Raw genomic sequence first — 22,798 nt, forward strand, 5'->3', positions numbered from 1 at the left:
TAAAATTCAGCATTATAGTACATATCAGCTATGTGTTTGAATAAATGTTTTCCTTTACCTTGAGGAATGTAGCTCCAGTCGCACTAAAAACTTTGTTTTCAAAATGTTCAGCAAATTACACAAAAATGTTCTTGAATTCTTATGGAAATAATTTGTCATGTTTTCTCCCCCTGTTTTGAGAATATGAGGAAAATGGTGCGAAATGTTATAGGTGAAAAGATGTCATATACAACTTATTTTTCTTTCCTTTTTTTGGTTGGTTATGGAGCTTGAACTCAGGCATGGGCACTGTCCCTGAGCTCTTCAGCTCAAGGCTACTGATCTACCACAATACCACTTCCTATTTTCTGGTGGTTAATTGGAGATAAGAGTCTCGTGGACTTCCATGCCCCAGCTGGCTTTGAATTGCCATCCTCAGACTTCAGCCTCATGCATAGCTAGGATTAAAGTCATGAACCACAGGTACCCGGCTCAATCTATTTTTCTTAATATGTGTGTGCTTTGAAATGTCCCAGTATTGCAGCTAGTTCTGATTTTGAAGTGTGATCTGTATGGTTTTAATTCAAATGTAATAGGCCTGTCATTGACTTACTTTCTATTGTAAGTATGCATTTGAAGAATGGAAAGGCAGAGGGCGTAAGGTGTATGTTTCTCTGTGATTATGCAGGTAGGTTGACAATGAAGGTCAAGGGAGTGGAAGGCCTACTTATCAAACTCATTTTCCTGATGACTCAAAATCTCCTCCACACATTATAACATTTGCACATATTTTTCCATGTTATTGAGACTCAGGGACTTGTTTTCATTGCTTCTGTCCCCTGTACACCTCACTAGGTACATTTGTCTAAGCCTTGTCCTTTTGATAGCTGCTTAGGCATTCATGCACCCTCTTTACTGCTTTATCAACCTTCAAAACAAGATTATAGAACAAGATGAATCAAGAAATACCAGTAAGAAAGCATTCAATATGTAGAATGGGTGGGCTACATTGTGATTCTACTATCCTCGAACTCAAAAATGTCAGCCTCAATAAACAAACACATTAACACATAAATGAGATTTTTAGTAAAATTATTGTATCATTTTCCTGAAGACTTCCTTATTTTTGAACAATTTTATCATCGTTAAATAGTTATATAAAGAAGTTGCCATTCATTACAGCAGTTTATGAATAAACTATATCTTGGTAAATGCCATGTCTTTCAACATTCTCACCCACTCCACCAACCCACCCTTTTCCTTACTTACCTTAATTTTAGGCTATTTATTAAAATTTTGCAATTTAAAAAGTAGTTGATATATACAATGCATCTTGATCTGTGTCACCACTGCAAAAACTTCAACCTCTTATTTTACCCATCCTTCCTTTATATTTCTCAGGTCTATGGTTTATCTACGAATTCTTGCTTGCATTCTCCCCCTTTTTTCTTCATTCCTCAGCTACTCTCCCCTTTGCCCTCCCTTCCCCTCTTGCAAGTACCCATTTCCTGGTATGTATTTGGTTGCGCTTTGACTTAGTCTTTAAAAATAATATACTACTTGCTCCCTAAGGTCCTTGCACAATTTGACCTTTGACCCTCATCTCTGTGATTTCTACATCACTCATGATGTTCAATTATATTGGACTCTCTTCCATTCCCTAAGTATTCTAAGCTCTTTATGAATCAAGGTCTTGATATTTGTATTTCCCTTACGAAAAATATTTTTTCTTAGACCTTCTTATATCTGGAATCCTTCTTACTGTCTAGATTTCAACTGAACTATTACTTTCTCAGAGAAGCTTTCTCAGTTGAAAAACTGCTATGCTGCAGGGAATGTAGCCTGCGTCTGTAATCCCAGTAGTTAGAAGTTGGAAGTAGAAGAACTGTGGGATCCAGGGTAGCCTGGGCTGCTATTGAGACCCTGTCTTAAAAAAAAAAAAGGAAAACTAGCAAAACAGCAACATTACCCTTCTTGTCACTCTTTTCTCCTCCACTATATTTTAAGTTCCATGAGAGCAAGAATCTTTTACCTTGTTAATTGTGCTGAATCAATACTTTAGTGGATTGAAGTAGTCACAACAAGACTTTTTCTTGAATCTGTTCTGTATCTATCTGGGCAGGAATTGTGCAAAGGTCATAAAATACTTTACATCAAAGGAGTGAAGAAAAGAAAAGCCTTTGAAAGAACTGCATTCATTAAGTGAATGAATGGCTGCTAAGAGTCCTTTTTTTAAAAAAAAGTCACAAATCTTTTCAAAAAATAAAAAAAATCAACATTAGTTGATACCTGTGAAAATTAAAGATAAAATAAAATTAGGCCAAGGGCATAAAGGTGTTTCTCTGTCTGACTCTACTCATCATTTACAATCATCTATGCCATGAATCCATCTTGTGGGATTTCAGGAAGAGAAAGACAATTACTTGGACACGAATGCATTTTCTTCTGCTCTCACTGCAGAGCTCCAGTGCTTTTAGTTTGATAAATTGCTTAAACTACCTGGCTGGCTTGAAGGGAAAGTTATGTTTTTACATTTATATTAAACAAAAAACTTGTGCTTTAAAAATAAATCATCACATCTGATGGCATTGCCTCTCTTTCATTTGTTTGCTATCAAGTATGAGCTAAAGGTTACACGCAGAACAATCTCAGGGGTGCAATTTACACTTCCAGGTAGCAGTAAAGCCCTGTAACCAATAACCATCACAAATGGAGGAGCTGTCAGAGTCCAAATTCATTGCTCCTATTCCCAGAGTCCTTTTGTTTTTAGAAGACACTGAAATATGATCTCTTTTCTTAGCCCATGAGAATTTCTAAGATATCCTTTGACCTGTCTTTTGGCACTATACAATAAATATAGCCTAAACCAAAACACCTCTTTAGGATAACATTTTGGAGAAAAGAGAGTGAGTATATAGATGTACAAAAACAGCATTGCTTTAAAAGCGTTTAAAAATTGATAGGCATAGAATACTGTCATGAAGGATTCAGTAATTTTTGTTGGATGATGTTTATTCACTACAAGCCTTTACTTGGAAAAGAATATAATCTATTATATGTATTAAGTTGTTCTTTTTTTCACTTAACTCATTCTGCCTTTCCTGACATAGTACTAGTGCCTCTGAGGACCTTGGAGTTTATGATAATTTGTTCCCTTGCTCATTCTAGAAGGTTTTGTTTTTCCTGGTCTTTTAAAGTATCTACAAAAGGTGTATTCAACTTTCCAATGGTTCATTTCTCTATTTTAACTAAGTCTCATGATTTTTCTGGACACAAACATGCTCACTCATAGAACATTATCACTGAAGGAATTATTGAAAATCTTTTTCAGCTCTAAAATAAAACAAGGTAATCAATGTACTTCACAGAGGTCAGTTCTATCTGCTGGAAATAAGTAATGTTTATGCAGCTTTTATATTTCTGTTTTTCTTTCAGAATGAAGCAGAATGATTGTGCTTTGTTAATTTTCATAAACATTGCTTTATTAGATGAAAGAGAGCATGCAAGGTAAAAGAATTGTTAATGTAGCACACATTCGATCTTCAACACTGCTGGCATTTTGGTATAGCAAACAGCAGTGGGATGGGAAGGAGATATCAGATTGTAACAAAGAAAGACAGGTGGTACCCGGGAATGACAGAGCTCCAAAGAATTGCATTAGGGAAGAAAACTTTCCATAGGGAAAAAATGTGGCCTAAGACAAGACACCCTTGAGCCTGGCACAAGAGACCCTTAAGACTGCTTTTAATTTTAGCTACTCAGCAGGCTAAGATCTGAGGATCTGGTTCCAAGCCAGGCCAGGGATGAAAGGCCCTATCTCTATTTAACCACCAAAAAAAAGTGAGACATGAATCTGTGGTGCAAGTGGGAAAACACTAGCCTTAATCAAAAAAGCTCAGCAATAGTGCCTACATCCTGAGTTCAAATCCCAGGATCAATGTGTGCACACATTATAGTAAGCATGCATGTGCACACACACACACACACACACACACACACACACACACACACACACACACACCAAGAGAAGGCACTCTGAAAATATTTAGAAAGTGTTCATTTGAATCCATTGTGATCCATAAATATATTACTGTGTAATAAGAAATGTGCTGGGGCTAGGAGGATAGCTCAGTGAGGGATTGCTTGCCCAGTGTATTCAGTGACCTGCGTTCAAGCTTCAACCCTGGGTGGAGGTGGGGGCATAAGGTCATTTTTTGACCCCCCATTAACAAAATGTAAGAAGAAATGTAGCACAACCTCCATCCTGTTTGTTTCTATGGCAGGCTATGAGCTTTGAGGGCCCACCCATTGGCCATATTGTCTAGTACAAATGGCCAGATTTTAACTAAAATCACGTGGATGGAGATTATGTATTTTGAGAATTTGGGGAAATGTCTCCTTCAACTCACAAGAATCAATTAGAACATGTGTCCAATTTCCAGCTAAGGAAACATACATGAAGGTCACTTGCTAGAAAGCTGAGACTATGATTAAGTAAGTTTATTCAATGTAAGCTCATATTTAAGTGAAATCTTTGTATCACTTAGGCATGTAATTTACAGGCACCAGAAGTCAGTGCTCTATCATTTTGGCAACAACAGTGCAAACCATTGACTAGAGCAGTATGGCATTTAAAATATGAGGGTCACTTATAAAATATACATTAGAACAGATGGCTGTGAGAAGAGCCAATTGGACAGAATAGCAAACAATAAAAATTAAGAAATTCATAGTTAATTAAAGAAGATTGAGGGGACATAAAGAGGGCATAAAGATCCAGGGACCCTCTCAAACAAAGGATTAGCATGTTGGTGCCATGCCACAGTTGAGTCTCCAGTGTATAGTTAATGAAAGGATGGTGATGTGCAGAACAGATGAAAAGACTTCATTAGAATGCTATCCTCAATAACCTAAATCCCTTGATTCCACATACAGGGTAAGAGTGCCATAAATTCTTGTGTAGTTTGGCATGGGTATTTCTTGCTTTCATTTTTTGTATGCATTCAAATCCCATTAGCTTTTAAAAGGACTGTTATTCACAGATGACAATAAGCACATTTAGAATCATAGTGTACTTGACAGTCTTCAAGCCCAGGAAGCACTGCTTGACAGAATTTTAGTTCTTAAAGGCTTTGCTCTTAGCAGTTGCTCTTCTATCAATATTTGTAGAACGAATGAAGGAGATTGTTCAATAAGAAAAATAAATGGTTTCTCTTTAGATTGAAAAGTACTTTATATATCCCAAAGACTGCTAAACCCTATCTATATTTTAAGATTAATTTCAAATTAATATCTATGTTCATTCATTCACTTATTCTTTTCACAGTCAACATGGACTGATTGCCTATAAAATGCTAACTGTTTTGCTAAAACCAGTTAAATAAAACATCCTGTTTTGAGGGGCGTCCTGAGAATATCTAAACTCTATTCTCCTTGTGATTTTCTAAATAATTTACCTAGCACAATAACAAAGGAACTTGAATTAGTAGATTTTTTTTTTTTTGCCAGTCCTGGGCTTGAGCTCACGGCCTGAGCACTATCCTTGGACTTTCTCAAGGCTAGAGCTCTTGAGCCTCAGCACCATTTCCAGCTTTTTTTCTATGTATGTGGTACCGAGGAATCGAACCCGGGTCTTTCTGCATGCTAGGCAAGCACTCTACCACTAGGCCAAACTCCCGGCCCAGAGAAAGGTAGAAAATTTTAGGGAAGGGAGTCAGAGAAGACAACAACTGAACTGAATCTTAGAGTTTTGAAAATAACACCTTTCAGTCCAAGTATGACCTTGTCTGCTTCTACAAAAGCAACTTTGTAAGATTTCAGCATGTCTAAAGGCTACCATCCTGGTACCAAGCATTCAAGTTGTATAATTGGGACAGCGACAGTATCTCTGGTGCAGAGGAAACACTCAGCCTCTGCTCTGACCCAGAAGAGATTTATTATTAACAATTTATAATCTATTACAATTTATACTTTAAAATTATTTTTTTCAAGGGCTAGAAATCGAACCTGTGGTCTTGTTTGTGCTAGTAAAGTGCTCCACTATTAACAATATCCCAGCTTTAAATTCTTTAAGCAATGTAAAAAGCACATGATTTTCTTCTATTTTAATTCACAGACTGTGTTTCTCCTGAGTCCTTTCTTATCTAATCTACAATTCTGAGGTTTTCAAATAAACCTCAGAGAGCATAGGTTTTAAATGTCATACAGAGTATGTGGTATATGACCTTTTAAAATCTGTATATTTTATTGACAAATAAAAGTTGTGTGGCTTCTACCGTAGGCAATGTGGATTTTTTTTTTTTTTTTTTTTTTGCCATCCTAGGCTTGAGCTCAGGGCCTGAGCACTGTTCTTGTCCTTGGACTTTCTCAAGGCTAGAGCTCTACTATTTGAGCCCCAGCACCACTTTCAGCTTTTCTTTTTTCAATGTATGTGGTACCGAGGAATTGAACCCAGGTCCTCTTTCATGCTAGGCAACCTCCCTGCCCCAACAGTGAGGATTTTTAAAAATATTTGCCTTGACCTCAACTGAACAAATTAACATACACTTTCCCTCAGATTGCAATAGTGTGTGTGTGCATGCGTGTGTATGTAGATTTAAACTCTATTCTCTTTGTGATTTATTAAATGCAATATAGTTGGTCTATACCCGAGGTATTCCACTAATAACAAAATGTATGGATGATTAAAGTCCCTTAGGTTAAAATGGCATAATATTTATTCATATTCTCTCATATACCTTGAGTCATCAACAGATTACTGACACAACCTAGTACAATGTGAATGCTATGCAAGTAGCTGTCACACTGTATTGTTTAAGGAATAACAACAAAACAAAAAGTCAGAAGTGCAGTTTTCTGAAGATTTTCCATTTATGGTTGGTTGAATTTGTAGAACCTGCAGAGAGAGCTGGCCAGGTGTACCTTGCTGTCAACTGGCATCAACATGTTGTAAAATAGATATCATTAACTGTTCATGCTAACTGAAGTTTTTTTTTGTATCCTTTGATAAATATCTCTTTAGTCCCTTATCCCTGTTTCTCCTAACCACCTTTCTTCTCTCTACCTCTAACATGCTAACGTTTGTAGACTATACTCACAGATGACACCATAAGGTATTGGTCTTCTTGTATTTGGCTTATTTCACTTAACATACGTGTCCTCCACATTCACTCATGTTATTGCAAATTATAGCATTTCCTTCTTTATTTAAGTCAGGTTTATTCATCAGGTTATCAGTTACTGGAAATTGAGATTAGTTATATTTTTGTCATTTAGAAAGTAAGTTTATGTATATAACATATCTGGATCTTTGTGATCCCCTTCAATACCTTCACCTACCTCCCACTCACCCCTTCCCTTATTTTTCTTAATTTTGTGATATAGACAGTGGATTTTAACTGTATTTTCCCTCCTTCCAAAACAAGGAAACAATGAGCAGACTGAAGAAAAAAAATTATACTACAAATGAAATGAGTCTGGGGCATTTAGGATAAGGGAGAATAATGGAACGAGTGACACTGTTCAAGAAACACTGGACACATAATTTTGCACACACATTGGAAATTCCTTGTGAAATATTATGAGGCTTAGAAAATAATGCGTCCATATATATGTACATAATGTGTGTTTATAAAGAAATGAATATCTCTATATACAAATATATGAGGGTAAGGGACTGAGGAGATGTATATATGTGTGTGTATCTAGATAGATAGATTATATCTACCTATCCAAGTATGTATACATCTGAAGTTAGTTCAAATAGTGTAATTCTTTAGAAAGACTGAATCAAAGCCCAACAAAATATGTACCAGGAAATGCATACTTGCAAGAGGAAGGAAGGCTTAAGGGAAGAGATGTATACAAATATATACATACATATGTTATTCTCCCTTATCTTAAATGCCCAGACTCGTTTATAATAATAATAACAATAATATTTAAGCAGTTGTACAAGAAGGATGTTATTTAACAAATCAGTATTGAATGTAACACGTTTTGAATCTGTTTAATTCCCTTCAATAACCTCATCCTCCATTGGTCACTCCTTCCCACACACTTCTCAATTTTTTCATTTCATGTTTGATTATAAACATTTTCTCCCATTCTGCAGCTTTTTCTTCAGTCTGCTCATTGTTTCCCCTGAGTAGAATTATTTCTAGTTTGATATAATTTGCATTTTTTGCTTTTTCATAATTTTGCCATTGTTTCACTTGTATGTTTTTGTTTATGTAGTCTTGCTTTTATGGTTAAGTTAAAATAATATGGCCTTAGTGCATACCATGGAGCTTTTCCTCTTTATTTTCTTCTAGTAGTTTTACCCTGAACAATTTTAGGTTGAAATCTTTTATTGATTTGCACTTGATTTGTATATATTTTGATAAATGGTTCTGTGCGAGACCATGAATTTCTCCAACATAAATCATAATTCTTGCATTCCGCATTCCTGAAGAACCAATGTCTCATGAATGATGTTTAAGTCTGGTGCCAACTTGAGCAGTAGCTGGGATCCCTTGGAGCTTGGCTGCAGTGGCCTCTTGGCTAAAATAATCTAGGGGACCTTCTGTGAACACATTCTCCACTCAAACTAGTCTTTCAAAGAATTCACACTTTATATCCTTGAGCCTGTTATGAGTGGGATGAGGCTAATTCCATCACTGTTTTGTTCTTTTAATTCTAATTTGAAATTTCTTTTTACTTTTCTTTTTCTTTTCCTTCCTCTCCCCCTCTCTTCCAGGTCTTCCTCCTTCCCTTCCAGTTCATCCTCTTTCTCTTCCACTTTCTCTTCCTTCTCTTCTACTTCCTTCCCTTCTCTTCAACTTTGTTTTCCTTCTTTTCGACTTCCTCCTCCTTTATCATTCCCCCTCTGGAATATAGTACTTACTGGCCCCAGTTCTATCAGCATTGAAATATTTTGTGCTTCTCTCAGAATTGTCCTGTAGATATTGCTTACAACATTCTAGGGCTTCTTCAGTCTTGACCTCCGAAATTCTTTCCACAATTGTTCTAGAAAAGATTCTTAACCAAATTGGTGTTGTCACAGAAGCAATCCCATTTATCTGACCGTCAGCCTTATCTTTTGACAACATACTTGAGAAATGTAAGTATTTGTTGAAGTGTGAATGTATACTAGTGAGTGCTTTAAGTTTTAAATTTTATCTTCTGTGGATATGAATCAGTCACAATAATTTTTAAGTAGAGTACTATCTAATTTTAAATAATTGTAGAGTCATTTAACATTTCACTTTATAGGTGGCACAAAACAAAAGGCATCATTATAATTCTTTCTGTTCCTAAGTTTTACATGAAACTCAGGATGTGTACTGAGGAATGACATTAACTACTTTTGCATTTGTAGATTTTGTGTTTGCTTGACTTCTGGGCCTTACATTTGCACTAAACTCTGGATAAATATGGCTCCAATTCATTTTACAAAGGGCAAAAGTTTTAGATCACCATTGAACATTCAGAATAGTCTGCAAAGATTTTTAAGAAATTATTAAATGACTTCTCTTCCTTCTCCTTTGTGTTGGCAGCTGAGTCTAAGACTACTTGCTAGGCTACACCTCCGGCTACCTAATGACATATCCCTAATAGGTACAGTATCTGCTGTTATCAAATGCAGAAAATGTTTTTATTCTCCTCCCACATCTTACAATATTAGTAAGTAAAACAAGAAGACAGTATGAATGAAAAATGTTGTTTAAGTCAAAGAAAAATCCATTTAAATGGCATATAGAAATGAATTATAGGCTTTTAGGTTGAGACAGAACTTGCCTATTCATCTGTTTAAATTACAATCTGAATGAAAGATTGTAATTTGTAGGAAAGGCCCTTGAGGACTGAGTAAAAGTCATCTTCACATCAGGCAAATTCTTATGACCTTTTCATTAACTCTGCTTCCTAACATTTAAAGGTTTTTTTCTTGTAGAAAGAATAGAATTATACACATTGTATACTGGTCTGAGAATTTATTTATACCGGCTGATTTTAAATATCATACCTGAATAAGAAAGGATATCCATCTTCATTATTAGAAAAAATTAATGACCTACTATTAAATATGGAAGATTTTTTAAAAAGTATATTTTGATGTTTTCAGCAACATTCTATGAAATGATTCACTGGGCAAGTTAGAGCTAGAAAGAGAAGCTGAACAGATGAAAGAGGAATAAGAATGTGTTTGATTCTCCAATATTTATAGGCAAGCAGTGACTTAGCTTTCAGAGGCACTGTATGGAGTGTTTTCTTCCTAACACGCCTGAGATAGTTCATGCCGAAGAGCACATAAATCCATCTTTGCCTTTATGTACATAGAATCTAGCCATGCAGAGCAAAGAACATAGATTAAGAATAATTTATTAGAATATCCTTCTGCATTATCAGAACTGTCAAGTAGAAGGGTAAATTCATTGATTTTGCTAACACATATAGTGATTTTGAATATCCCTTATGATTTTTGTTTTCTGAGAACATACTTATAGTAAAACAGATGAAGTAGATGGTGATTAATGGACATTAAATTGTCTTAAAGATAGGTATCATCTTTCATTAAGCTGAAATATGAGGTAGAACAATAGATAATATAGGTATGCAAATGATCTGACTAATTATCAGAAAGAAGGATTAGAAAGTTTTATTTAGGGTAAGTGATAATTCGACTACTTTTGGAAGTAGATCATGTGATTTGTTAAAAGGAAAGGTAAGTAGCAAGTGATACTGTTATAAAGTTAGGGAGTTACTGTTCAGTAATTACTATATCAGCATCTTCCTTAAAGTGGTGATAATTGCTGATGAGTTCTTGGTTGGTGAAATGTAAAGGTTATTGTGCCATAAATGCTTACAGTTCATTGAATAAAGGGAAGAAAGGGATTCTCACAGGTCATAGAGCTTAGTTTGTGAGAGCAGAAATTTGAAAACACTTATAGGAGAACGATCTTATCTTTGTTTACTTATGAGACTTTCCTGTTTTTCATTTAGAGTGTCTAAATTGAAGTCAATGTAATTTGCAACTATCACAAAGTTGAAATTTTCCATATAAAATAGTAGCACAAAAAATTTTGCAGTAAAATGCACTCATTTGACAGAACATTTTCAATTATATTTACACGTAGTTTAATGTATTGAGTGTCGATGAAAATACAGTAAACTGAGCATTATGAACCTTCAACATCCTTCTGTTGAACTGTTTACTTCCAAGGTGTTTAGGAAGTAGGATCTTTGAGAGATGATTAGGTTAATGAGAGCAAAACTCTCCTGAATGAAATTAATGTCCTTGTAGGACATTACAAATCTCTACCAGAGCCTACACTAAATTATCTCTTTCCTGATAGGTGGGAATACAACCCTTTCCTACCTCTTACTTTCAATTCAACTAAAGTTATTCCATTTCTGAATAACTATTTCACTTTAATGGTTACTTTTGTTCCCTCCTTTTTTGAGAAGGCTAATATTCACCAGAGTAGGCTAAGGTATATAGTTGTAATGAATAATTCTATAATCTCAAATACTTCACACAACATAGTTTAGTTTATTCCTCATGTTTTCTTTTTAATGCTGGTCAAATAGGTGCAAATGTATATAAATATTTAAGTACTAAGACAGTTGAGGGCTCTACTGTATTGCAGATAGACAATCTGTTTCTCTTTTTCGTCTTCCCTCCCTCCTTTTCTCCCTCCCTCTTCCCTCCCTCCCTTCTTTACTTCCTGCCTTCCTTCCTTTTTGATTACTTGGTAAGGGAAAGAGATTGTTGCCAAATCTATGAAATATTTCTTACTATTTTTTAGATAATTTTGATCATTTAAAATGTAATTGGAAAATAATTTCTGAATAATTGTTTCAATGTATTCTGGTTGGGTAACATAGTTCATTTTCTGTAGCCATTACAGAATACTTGGGAAGTTTATAAAGAACTGAAATTTATTACTTTAGTTTTAGAAGCTGCTCTTTTGACCTTATTTCCCAACAATAGATTGGAGCCACATTCAGATCATAACGTCTGATATTGGAGAGAAAGTATCATCCTTGGATTTATTTATTTTTTGTGTATATATCTTGATTTTTAATAATTCAGTGGGTTTACATGTAGAATTATAGGCACATTCTAGTTGCCACAAATGATGGAAAACATGCAGTCTATGTTCCTTTGGCCCTGGCTTACTTAGCTTAATAAAATTTTTTCCAAGTCTTTCTATTTCCTTATGAATGGTACAATATCATTCTTTGTTTTCTTTGTTTTTTTTTTTTTGCGGTCCTGGGCTTGAGCTCAGGGCCTGAGCACTGTCCTTGGACTTTCTCAAGGCTAGAGCTCTACCACTTGAGGCTCAGCACCAATTCTTGCTTTTTTCTATGTATGTTGTACCGAGGAATCGAACCTGGGCCTTCCTGCATGCTAGGCAAGCACTCTACCACTAGGCCAAACTCCCGGCCCCCACTCCGGCTTTTTTGTATGTATGTGGTACTGAGAAATCGAACCCGGCCCTTGTGCATGCTAGGCAAGCACTCTACCACTAGGATCCCGGCCCCCAATATCATTCTTTCCAATAGATGAGTAGAATCCCATTGTGTATATATACCACATTCATCCAGTGAGGGTCATTTAGGTTTAATCCTTTTCTTGGCTTTGGTAAACAATGTTGCTATATACATGGTCGTGCTCGTGTCTTTGGTGCGAACTGGTTTGTGGTCAATTGGATGAATGCGCAGAGTGGGCTGGGTCACATGGAATCTTTATGTTCAGTATTTTAAGGAACCTCCATACAGCTTTCCAGAGTGTTTGAACAAGTTTACATTCCCCAACAATGTAATAGTGTTTCCTCTTGTCCACAGGAAGAAAAAGGAATGGCCAATGGATACATGAAGAAGTGTTCAACATCTGTAGCCATAAGAGAAATGCAATTCAAAACAACATTGAGATTCTACCTCACTGCAGTTAGAATGGTCATTATCAGGAAAACTAACAATGGTATCTGAATTTAAAGGATAAAAAAATCCAAAACAACAACAATATTAAGAAGAAAATGAAACCTTATTTGTTTTGAAATAGAGCTTTTAGCTATTCTAATTAGATTTGGTCTAATTATATTATGCATTATGCAAAGTCTAAAAGAATTTACCATTGGGATTGTTAATCCATTTCCAATGATTGCTGTATAATTGTGCACAGTGGAAGAAGGTTAAGAAAAATTGAGAGGGGCAAGTGTAATCCATTTTCATAAAGTTTATATGAAGTAGAATCTGCAAATTGTAAACCAGTGAAGTATCAGAAGGATGTTTTATGGAAAACCATACAAAATTTCACCCTGATAGGTACTTGTCGACAGATTATTTACCTCTATATATGTTAAGTACACAAATAGAGTAAGCATTTAGAAATGTTCACAGACTTTCATATCTACTGAATCTAATAGCAATTTAAATATTTTTAAAATTAAAATGTATCTGTATTTCTCTCATTTGTTTCCTAGTGAATGCTTTTTATTGTATTTTATGAAAGGTTCAGTTTTTGGTTACAAAATTAGTTTATTACCACAGATCATTTGTGAAGTACTGATTTGTACATTTACTGAGGGAAATGAAGCCATGGGAATCTTGGGAATTAACATGGGTTGATAGAACACGGCAGCAACTCATACCAAGCTATATTTATTTTTCTTTAAAATGATGAAGTAGTCTAATAATATCATAAAAAAACAATACATTTTGTGTACATGTATTTCAACCCATGACAAGATTTCTCATGACATGCTTTTTGAAAGAGTTAACATATGGGAGAAGGAATGCCATTATTGGAAAAATAATCATATGCAAGGATCAAATTATATTAGTGTCCTTCCCCATAGCTGCCCCTTAACATGTACTGAACACAGTATATTACTGTTAGGGCTAAGTCCCAGCTCCTTTCTATATTTGTCATTACTACTTTTCCAGGGTCACATTTGTGGTAGTTATGAGCTATGGAAAATGGGAAAAAAGCACTTAAATATTTTAAAATAATTTATAGGAAATATGAGGAATTATACATAAAGGATGCCTGATAAGTGGTAAATTTCAACTTAAAGAAATACATGTATTATTTGTGTAAGGTAATTCTAGACGGCATTTTTGTGAGATTTATTGACCATCAATCAACCTATATTTTACTTTTTATTATTTTGTTTTTGAATTAGCCTACATTGGTAGTGTGAGGGGGTTTCATTATATTTGCATATATACATAGTGTGTTCTTTGAAGAAATTCACTGCTCCCCAGCCAACATATTCAATTTCTCTACCATACTGGGCTTGAGTAATATTGCTTTTTACAGACGTTAAAAAAAATAACACCAAGGGCTTGGAGTTTGGCCTAGTGGTAGCCTAGCATACACGAAGACCTGGGTTCTATTCCTTGCTACCACATAACATAGAAAAAAGCCGGAAGTGGTGCTGAGGCTGAAGTGGTAGAGCTCTAGCCTTGAGAAAGTCCAAGGACAGTGCTCACGCCCAGGACTGGCAAAAAACAAAACAAACAAAACAAAACAAAAGTGTAGTAGTGATCCCTCCTGGCCACATCCCCTCCAGCATCTATTGTTATTAGATTTTTTTTGATCCTAGCCATTCTAACTGGAGTGAGGTGGAATCTTAGGATTGTTTTGATTTGCATTTCTTTTATGACCAGAGATGTTGAGCATTTCCCCATGTGTCTATAGGCCATTTTTGTTTCTTCTTCAGAGAAGATTCTCTTTAAGTCTTTGGCCCATCTTTTAATGGGATGGTTGTTACTTTGGAGATTAGTTTTAGAGTGATTCAATTTTTTGAGCTGTTGATATATTTTAGATATGAGGCATTTGTCCATTGTATAGTTAGTGAAGATCTTCTCCCACTTTGTAGGCTTCCTATTTAATTTACTAGCTATGTCCTTTGCCCTACAGAAACTCTGCAGTTTAATGCAGTCCCACTTATCCAGCCTTTCTCTAATTTGGTGGGAGTGCAAACTCGTTCAACCACTATGGAAAACAGTATGGCAGTTCCTCAAAAGACTAAACATAGAGCTTCCCTATGACCCAGCAATTCCACTACTTGGCATTTACCTAACCGTCCAGAAACAAGGACATACTAAATCCACTAGCACCATGATGTTCATTGCACCATAGCAAAGATATGGAACCAACCCAGATGTCCTTCAGTTGATGAGTGGATCAACAAGATGTGGTATTTATACACAATGGAATTCTATGCTGCCATCAGAAAGAATGACACTGCCCCATTTGTAAGGAAATGGAAAGACTTAGAAAAAATCATATTAAGTGAAGTAAGCCAGACTCAAAGGAACATAGGCTCAATGGTTTCCCTCATTTGTCATAATCAGTAGAAACCTTGGGCTCTCCCAGCAGAGATTTGCAATAGAGCAAAACCTAGATACATAAGGCCATACAGTATGATGTTAAATGAAAGGACCTCTAGGATCTAAAAACAAAAGCCATATAATGCGTAATTGTTGTTCTTAATGTACTATGTTATCTCTCATCTCTTTTGCTGTCCCTTGGTTCTCTCATATTGTTACAGTATTTCACTTTGTTATCTGATATATTGGATATATGCATATTTGGTTACTTGAAATAGGAGAGGGAAGGGGACAAAATAAGATGAGGGCTGGGGGAAGCGGGGAGGGAAATGGGGACCAAGACATGAGAAAGGGTATCAATGTATGTGAAGTAATGCACCTTCTATCTGGTGAATATAACGTAACCCTTCTATTAATTACAATAAAAAATACATGAAAAAAACCCCAAAAAACCCCAAAACAAAACCACTAAGGTATTGTTCGAACAGGCTCAGTAAAGCTTATTACATACTTCTATATTACAATAGGCAGGGCAAAAATTTGTATGTTACCTATTTTAGTGTCTAGAACAAACAGAGAAAAAATAAGGAGAGAAGTAAAGCTGCTTTCCAGGAAAAGTAGTTGTTGTTTACTGTGAAGCATACCTTCTCTGTTCTCATAGGAAGGAGTTGAGTGGTATAATAATACATGTACATGTACATGTATTTTCCTAAATATGGAAAATAAATGGAATCATGACCTTGCATATCTTCCTCTTCCTATAGCCTTTGGTGGTCTTTCTGGATCACAATATAATGAAGAAAATGCAGGATGTTGTGTGAGGATGACCCAAGGAGATTTTTGTTTCAGTAAATGAAGGGTTAGGGTACATGGATCCATGTGGTTCAAAAGGATCTCAGGGGATTAGATGCCTCATCACCCACAACTGGAGAAACATTGATCTAGAGAGGAACTAGCACTTTTTTAATAAAGGTGATTTATCACAATTGAGCCCTTTGCAAACATTTTCTGGTAATTTGAGAATCTGCTATTTAGTAAGAATCTAGACTTCAGATGTTAAAGCTTGAAGCCATGTAATTTGACCTTAAGTCTTGAATGCACTTTAGGAAGGGAAGTGTAGTTCTGCTATCTAATAAGTTCCTCTTGATTCTTCACTTCCAGTTAACATGCTGAATGTATGATTTTTAAAATTTTTTTATTTTTAATTTTTATTGTAATTAATCGAAGGGTTACAGTTATATTCACCAGATAGAATGAGCATTACTTCATACACATTGTTACCCCTTCTCATGTTTTTTGTCTTCATTTCCTTTCCTTCACCTCCTCCCCTTATCATGTTTTCCCCTCTTCCTATTCCTATTTCAAATAAACAATATACTACATATCAGTTAACAAGGTAAGATACTGTGACAATATGACAATAACCAAGGGACAACAAAAGAGCTGAGAAATAACATAGTACATTAAGAACAACAATCACACATTATATGGCTCTTGTTTCCATATCCTGGAGGTTCTTTCATTTAACCTTATCCTATATGGACTTATGTATCAAGGTTTTGCTCTGTTGTAATCCTTTGCTATTAGAGTTCAAGGTTTCTACTGATTACGACAAATGAGGGAAACCATTGTTCCTTTGGGTCTGGCTTACTTCACTTAATATGATTTTTTCCAAGTCTTCATTTCCTTACAAATGGACAATGTCCCAATTCTTTCTGATGGCAGCATAGAATTCCATTGTGTATAAATACCACATCTTGATATAATCATCTACTGATTTCTTCTTGCCTTATTGCACTGGCTAAGAATTCTAATACTATGTTAAAAAGGAGTGGAGAAAGTGGGCATCTTGTCTCATTTCTGATTTTAGAGGAAATGGCTTTAGCTTTTCATCATTAAGTATAATGCTAGCTGTGGTTTTGTCATACACAGCCTTTATTATACTGAGGAATGTTCCATGGATTCCTAGTTTCTCCAGAGCTCTTAGCATAAAGGGGTGTTGGATCTTGTCAAATGCCTTTTCTGCATCTATTGAGACAATCATGTGATTCTTGTCCTTGCTCCTGTTGATGTGTTGAATTATATAAATTGATTTGTATACATTGAACCAGCTTTGCATACTTGTAATGAATCCTGTGTGGTCATAGTGTATAATTTTTTTTTGATGAGTTGCTGAAGACGGTTGGCCAATATGGTGTTGAGAAAGTTTTGCATCAATATTCATAAAAGAAATGGGTCCATAGTTCTCTTTCTTTGATGAGTCTCTGTCTGGTTTTGGGATGAGGGTTATAGTGGCTTCATAGAATGAGTCTGGCAAAGAGCCTTCACTTTCAATTTCATTGAAGAGCTTGAGGAGTATTGGTGTGAGCTCTGCTTTGAGGGCCTTATAGAATGCAGCTGTGAATCCATCTGGCCCTGTGATTTTCTTGGATGGGAAGTCTCTTATTACCGTTTCTATTTCAGTACATGAAATAGGTCTGTTTAGTTGGGTTAGGTCTCCTTGGTTCAGTTTGGGTATGTTAATATTGGCTAGAATGATTTTTGTTTTTTATGAACTTGAGAGTCCATGTAGCAAAGTTCCCCTGGAAAGCACTAAGGTGAATTAGCTGAGGAGTTTTGCAAATAAAGAGGAAAAAATAGTAAAATATTATTTGATTGGTTGAACTGACAAATACCTAGATGGAGTCACCAAAATTTAATAAACTAATTAAAGCATTATTAGATAAAATAGGATGTTTAATGTTTTATTTACTATGTATCATGGATACTCTATAGAGTATTCTTGTTATAAGAAGAAGCAAACAGAGTACTATCTTTTCTTAAAACTACGGTTCAAAGTCCTGAGTTTGATAATAAAAATGTAAGTCATATATTTAGAAAACTTTAAATCCTTTAACAGACATGAAAGTACATAGCAGGGGGAGGTCACTAAATCTTTTAGATTTCATGGTATTGATCCTGTGAAAAAAGTGTCTGAACCAACCTCAAAAGAAATACCAGTCACTTTCTTCCAATTTAGGCACTATGGAGAATCAGAGAGTAAGATAAAAAGCATATGCTTTGTGCAAAAGAAAATCTTTTAAAAGGAATTTTGAAAAGATTTAAACAAAAAGAAGAAAATATTTCCAGGATAACATAATTTCGTTCTGGTGCTGTGGCTTAAGTGGTAGAGTTCTAGCCTTGAGAAAGAACAAGGACAGAGCTCAGGCCCTGACCTCAAGGCCCAGGACAGGCAAAAAAAAACCCTCACAAGTCATGCTAAGGTACAAAATATGTGTCAGCATATTTATGTTAATATACCAAAACATTGCCCATATTGAGGAGATAAATTCTAGTGTGGTATACCTAAGGTGTTGTGTAAAGCAGAACCATTCTAGAAAAGGGAAAAGTAACAGATACACACACACACACACACACACACACACACACACACACACACGGCCTCATATCCAAAATATATCAACAGCTCAAAAAATTTAATCACTCCAAAAACTAATCTCCAAAGAAACAACCATCCCAAGGTTTCTACTGATTATGACGAATGAGGGAAACCATTGAGCCTAAGTTCCTTTGAGTCTGGCTTACTTCACTTAATATGATTTTTTCTAAGTCTTTCCATTTCCTAACAAATACTAGCAGAGATCTGCAATAGAGCAAAATCTTGATACATAAGGCCATGTAGTATGAAGCTAATTGAAAGGACCTCCAGGATATTGAAACAAAAGCCATATAACGAATGATTATTGTCTTTTAATGTACTACGTTGTCTCTCATCTCCTTTGCTGTCCCTTGGTTATCTCATATTGTTATAGTATCTCACTTTGTTATCTGATATATTGAATTTATTTGTATTGGGTTATTTGAAATTTGATAGGGAAGGGGGGAAAACCAAGACGGGTGGGGGGGGGTGGGGGGAGGGTAATGGGTACCAAGACATGTGAAAGGGTATCAATGTATGTAAATTAATGCACCTTCTATCTGGCAAATATCATGTAACCCTTTTACTAATTACAATAAAAAAAATAAAAAAAGAAACAACCATCCCATTAAAAGGTGGGCCAAAGTGTGTGTGTTCTGGTTTACATGTGAATTTCAAACCAAGTGGCACCACTTCTGTTTTTTGTTTTTTTGTTACTATGTATGTGGTACCAAGGAATCGAACCTGGGCCTTCGTGCATGCTAGGCAAGCACTCTACCACTAGTCCAAACTCCCGGACGAATCTTGAAAGTTTCTGAGGCATTAGTTTTGAGACCAAGTCTCTCAGTTAGTATGTGACCCTGTACTCAAGCCAAGGTTATTACTGCTTTGACTATCAACTTATCATGGCCTTTAAAATCTTTCTTATTAAGCTTGAAACTGATAGCAAATGTACATGGAATAACCATATTAGAGGCAATATTTTGTCTCTCTGTTCTCCATTAATCTCATTTAAACACACTAGTAGTATCATAACACCTCCAGTGGCAGCTATATTTAAGTTGGATAGATTTTTATCAGTATTTCTTCCAGGTTTTACATATTCTTTGATAGATTTACTTAAGATAGAGCCCACTACCTTATGATTAAGACTGTAAATTTCCTTCTGTATATTAAAATGATCTCAGGCCAAAATTAGCCTTCTTACAACTTTTCACTTTCCTTTTGCTATGACAAAAAAAAAAAGCTTACATCACTGAATTGACCTAATTCTCATGGCAGAATTACATCTAATAGATCTCTTCAAAGATTTGCATTTATTGGTCATATTCCCTCAAATCTTTCTTCTTCCAGCCAGAGTTTTTAGTAGTCTCAAATTCTAATGCTATCAACTTTCTCTCTCTCTCTCTCTCTCTCTCTCTCTCTCTCTCTCTCTCTCTCTCTCTCTCTCTCTCTCTCTCTCTCTCTCTCTCTCTCTCTCTTTGCCAGTTGTGGGGCTTGAGCTCAGGGCTTGAGCGCTGTCCTTAGACTTTTCTCAAGACTAAAGCTCTACCACTTGAGCCATAGCACCACTTCCAGCTTTTTTTCTATGTATGTGGTACTGAGAAATTGAACCTGGGTCTTCGTGCATGCTAGACAAGAACTCTACCACTAGGCCAAACTCCGCCCCTAGAGTTTCTTTTTTTAATAAAGAATTACAGTTTGAATTCTTGCCAGCACATTCCATACTTCAGTTAATACATTTGTGCATACTTGCACACAACCTTGTATGTGTTTACTTATACATTTATAAAGTAGTTCTAGCTTCCACATATGAAAGAAGACATGAGTCCCTTGTGTCTATGTCTTGACCTACTCCATTTAATATAATTCTTCCAGGTCCATCCATTCCTTACTGTTTTGGAGAAACAGGAAGAAGAGGTATTGGCCTTTCTTAAATTTTCCCAGTAATGTTATGAATGAGTGGAGTCCATTTTGTACATCTTGCACACAGATCTATCTTTATACATCTTAGCATCTTTCTGACACATTGTCTTTCTACAAGACCAAACTTGCACACAGGAAGTAGAGATACCATTTGCATCCAAAGGGACACTCAACAGGCAAGTTCTTTTAATTTGATGATACTGGTTTTGAACACAGGTCTTTGAGAGACATTCTAAAAGTTGAACATTGTTTTTGCTTTTTACTTTAATCTTTCAGGTAAGGTCTTAAACTTTTGCTTTGGAACTTGATCCTCTTATCTACACATCTTGAGAAACTAGGATTATGAGCTCAGACCACCATGATTTTGAGATAGAGTCAGGGTTGATTTTGAACCATGATCTTTACATTTCTGCTTCCTGAGTGACTAGGATTACAAACGTGAGTAACCATTCTTCTCATCAGTTTCTATTTCTTTATTTTCTTATTTGGGGAACATACAGAATAGCTTGTGGTTAGAAGTGAAAGAAAGCTCTATACAAATATACACTAACCCATAAGGACATAGTTATGTGCAGTTTTGAATTAATATTAAGGGAGTTCATGAAATTTAGCAAGAATAGGCTAAGATAAAATGAGGTACCATTTTCTTCCTTTTGAAATAGCATGTCGGAGTACTTTGAATAGCTAGGCCATTGGATTTTTGCTGTGCTAAACTTAACCTGAGACCTTGAATTGAAGGGAATTTATTATCTGACAGCAGAGCCGATTATTCATAAATGTTTATTACATTTAATATACAAAAATAACTGTTGGTCATCATATACAAATTGTTTCTTGCAGGGTTGTGTCTTTGCATTCTGAATTCTCAAGGAGTCATTTCTGAAAGTGTCTCTTGGCATTTTGTTAGTTATGAATTATGGCTCTTTTACTTTAAGAAAATTCAATACCTGAGGATCATTATTTGCCAAATGCATGGAAGAGAGAAAATTGTTACCATTTGTACTACACAGATTCTCTTTCTGAAAACGATGTACTCACTGCATGATTCCTATAAACAGGGAGCTTCTCTAGTGCTTTGAAGAACGTGAATTTCATAACAGAATTGTGTGTGAGCAGAACTTCTGTCACAGAGCCATCACAGAGAAAAAGGAGACAAATCCTTTTCAATGTTTGGTCATTTCTATTTAATTTGTATTCAGGGTCAATTGAAACCATCTAACAAATACCTCAGTCTATCTTTGGGAGTCATCAGTTGATTATTTTCACTAGTGATCTTATTGAAACTTTCACCAGTAATCATGATTACATTTATCTTTTAGTTCAGCGAGACTATTGCATTTCTCTGAATTTTATCAGTCAAGATGCTAAATGAGGATATAAGACATCTAAGATCTCCTAATGCATTGGTTGCCATGGAAGCTGCTCTTCTGCCCTGATTTGATCCATTTTTTTCAGGCAAGTAATTTGATAATTCTTTCCAAAGGGAAAATGTCATAATGTTCTTGTTACCAATTGAAAGAACCAGTTCATTTCTTTTGGTTCCTAATGGTGTCCTCTTAATAACCATATTTTGGTCATTTATTTATAATCAGCAGATATTAAGACAAATCTATTTTTAAGCCTGTCACTCATGTCTTTTGTCATGTTAAAAAGTTTTTTTCATGATTTTAAAATCTTTAAAAATGAGGAATGCTTACAGTGCTTTCTTTGGTAAAAAGTGGTGACTTATATCACAATTAATGAACCATCCCATCAATAGAATTCATTCAGCTGGATCTGCTGGTGGCTGATGCCTGAAATCCTGGTTACTTGGGATTGGGAAAGACTCTTTGGGTTTGGCTTACCTCACTTAAGATGCTTTTTTCCAAGTCTTCCCATTTCTTTACAAATGGGACAATGCCATTCTTTTTGATGGAAGCACAGAATTCTATTGTGTGTGCATATATATTTATATATATATCACATTTTCTTCATCGTTCATCTACTGAGGGGTGTCTGGGTTGGTTCCATATCTTATCTATGGTAAATAATGCTTCAATGAATATAGTTGTGCTGGTAGTTTTAATATGTACTTGTTTGTGGTCGTTTGGGTAAATGCTTAGAAATGGGATTGCTGGGTCAAAAGAGAACTCTATGTCTAGTCTTTTGAGAAAT

The sequence above is a fragment of the Megascapheus bottae genome, chromosome 9, assembly GCF_031878675.1.
Source record: "Megascapheus bottae isolate mThoBot1 chromosome 9, mThoBot2.hap1, whole genome shotgun sequence".
NCBI lineage: Eukaryota > Metazoa > Chordata > Mammalia > Rodentia > Geomyidae > Megascapheus > Megascapheus bottae.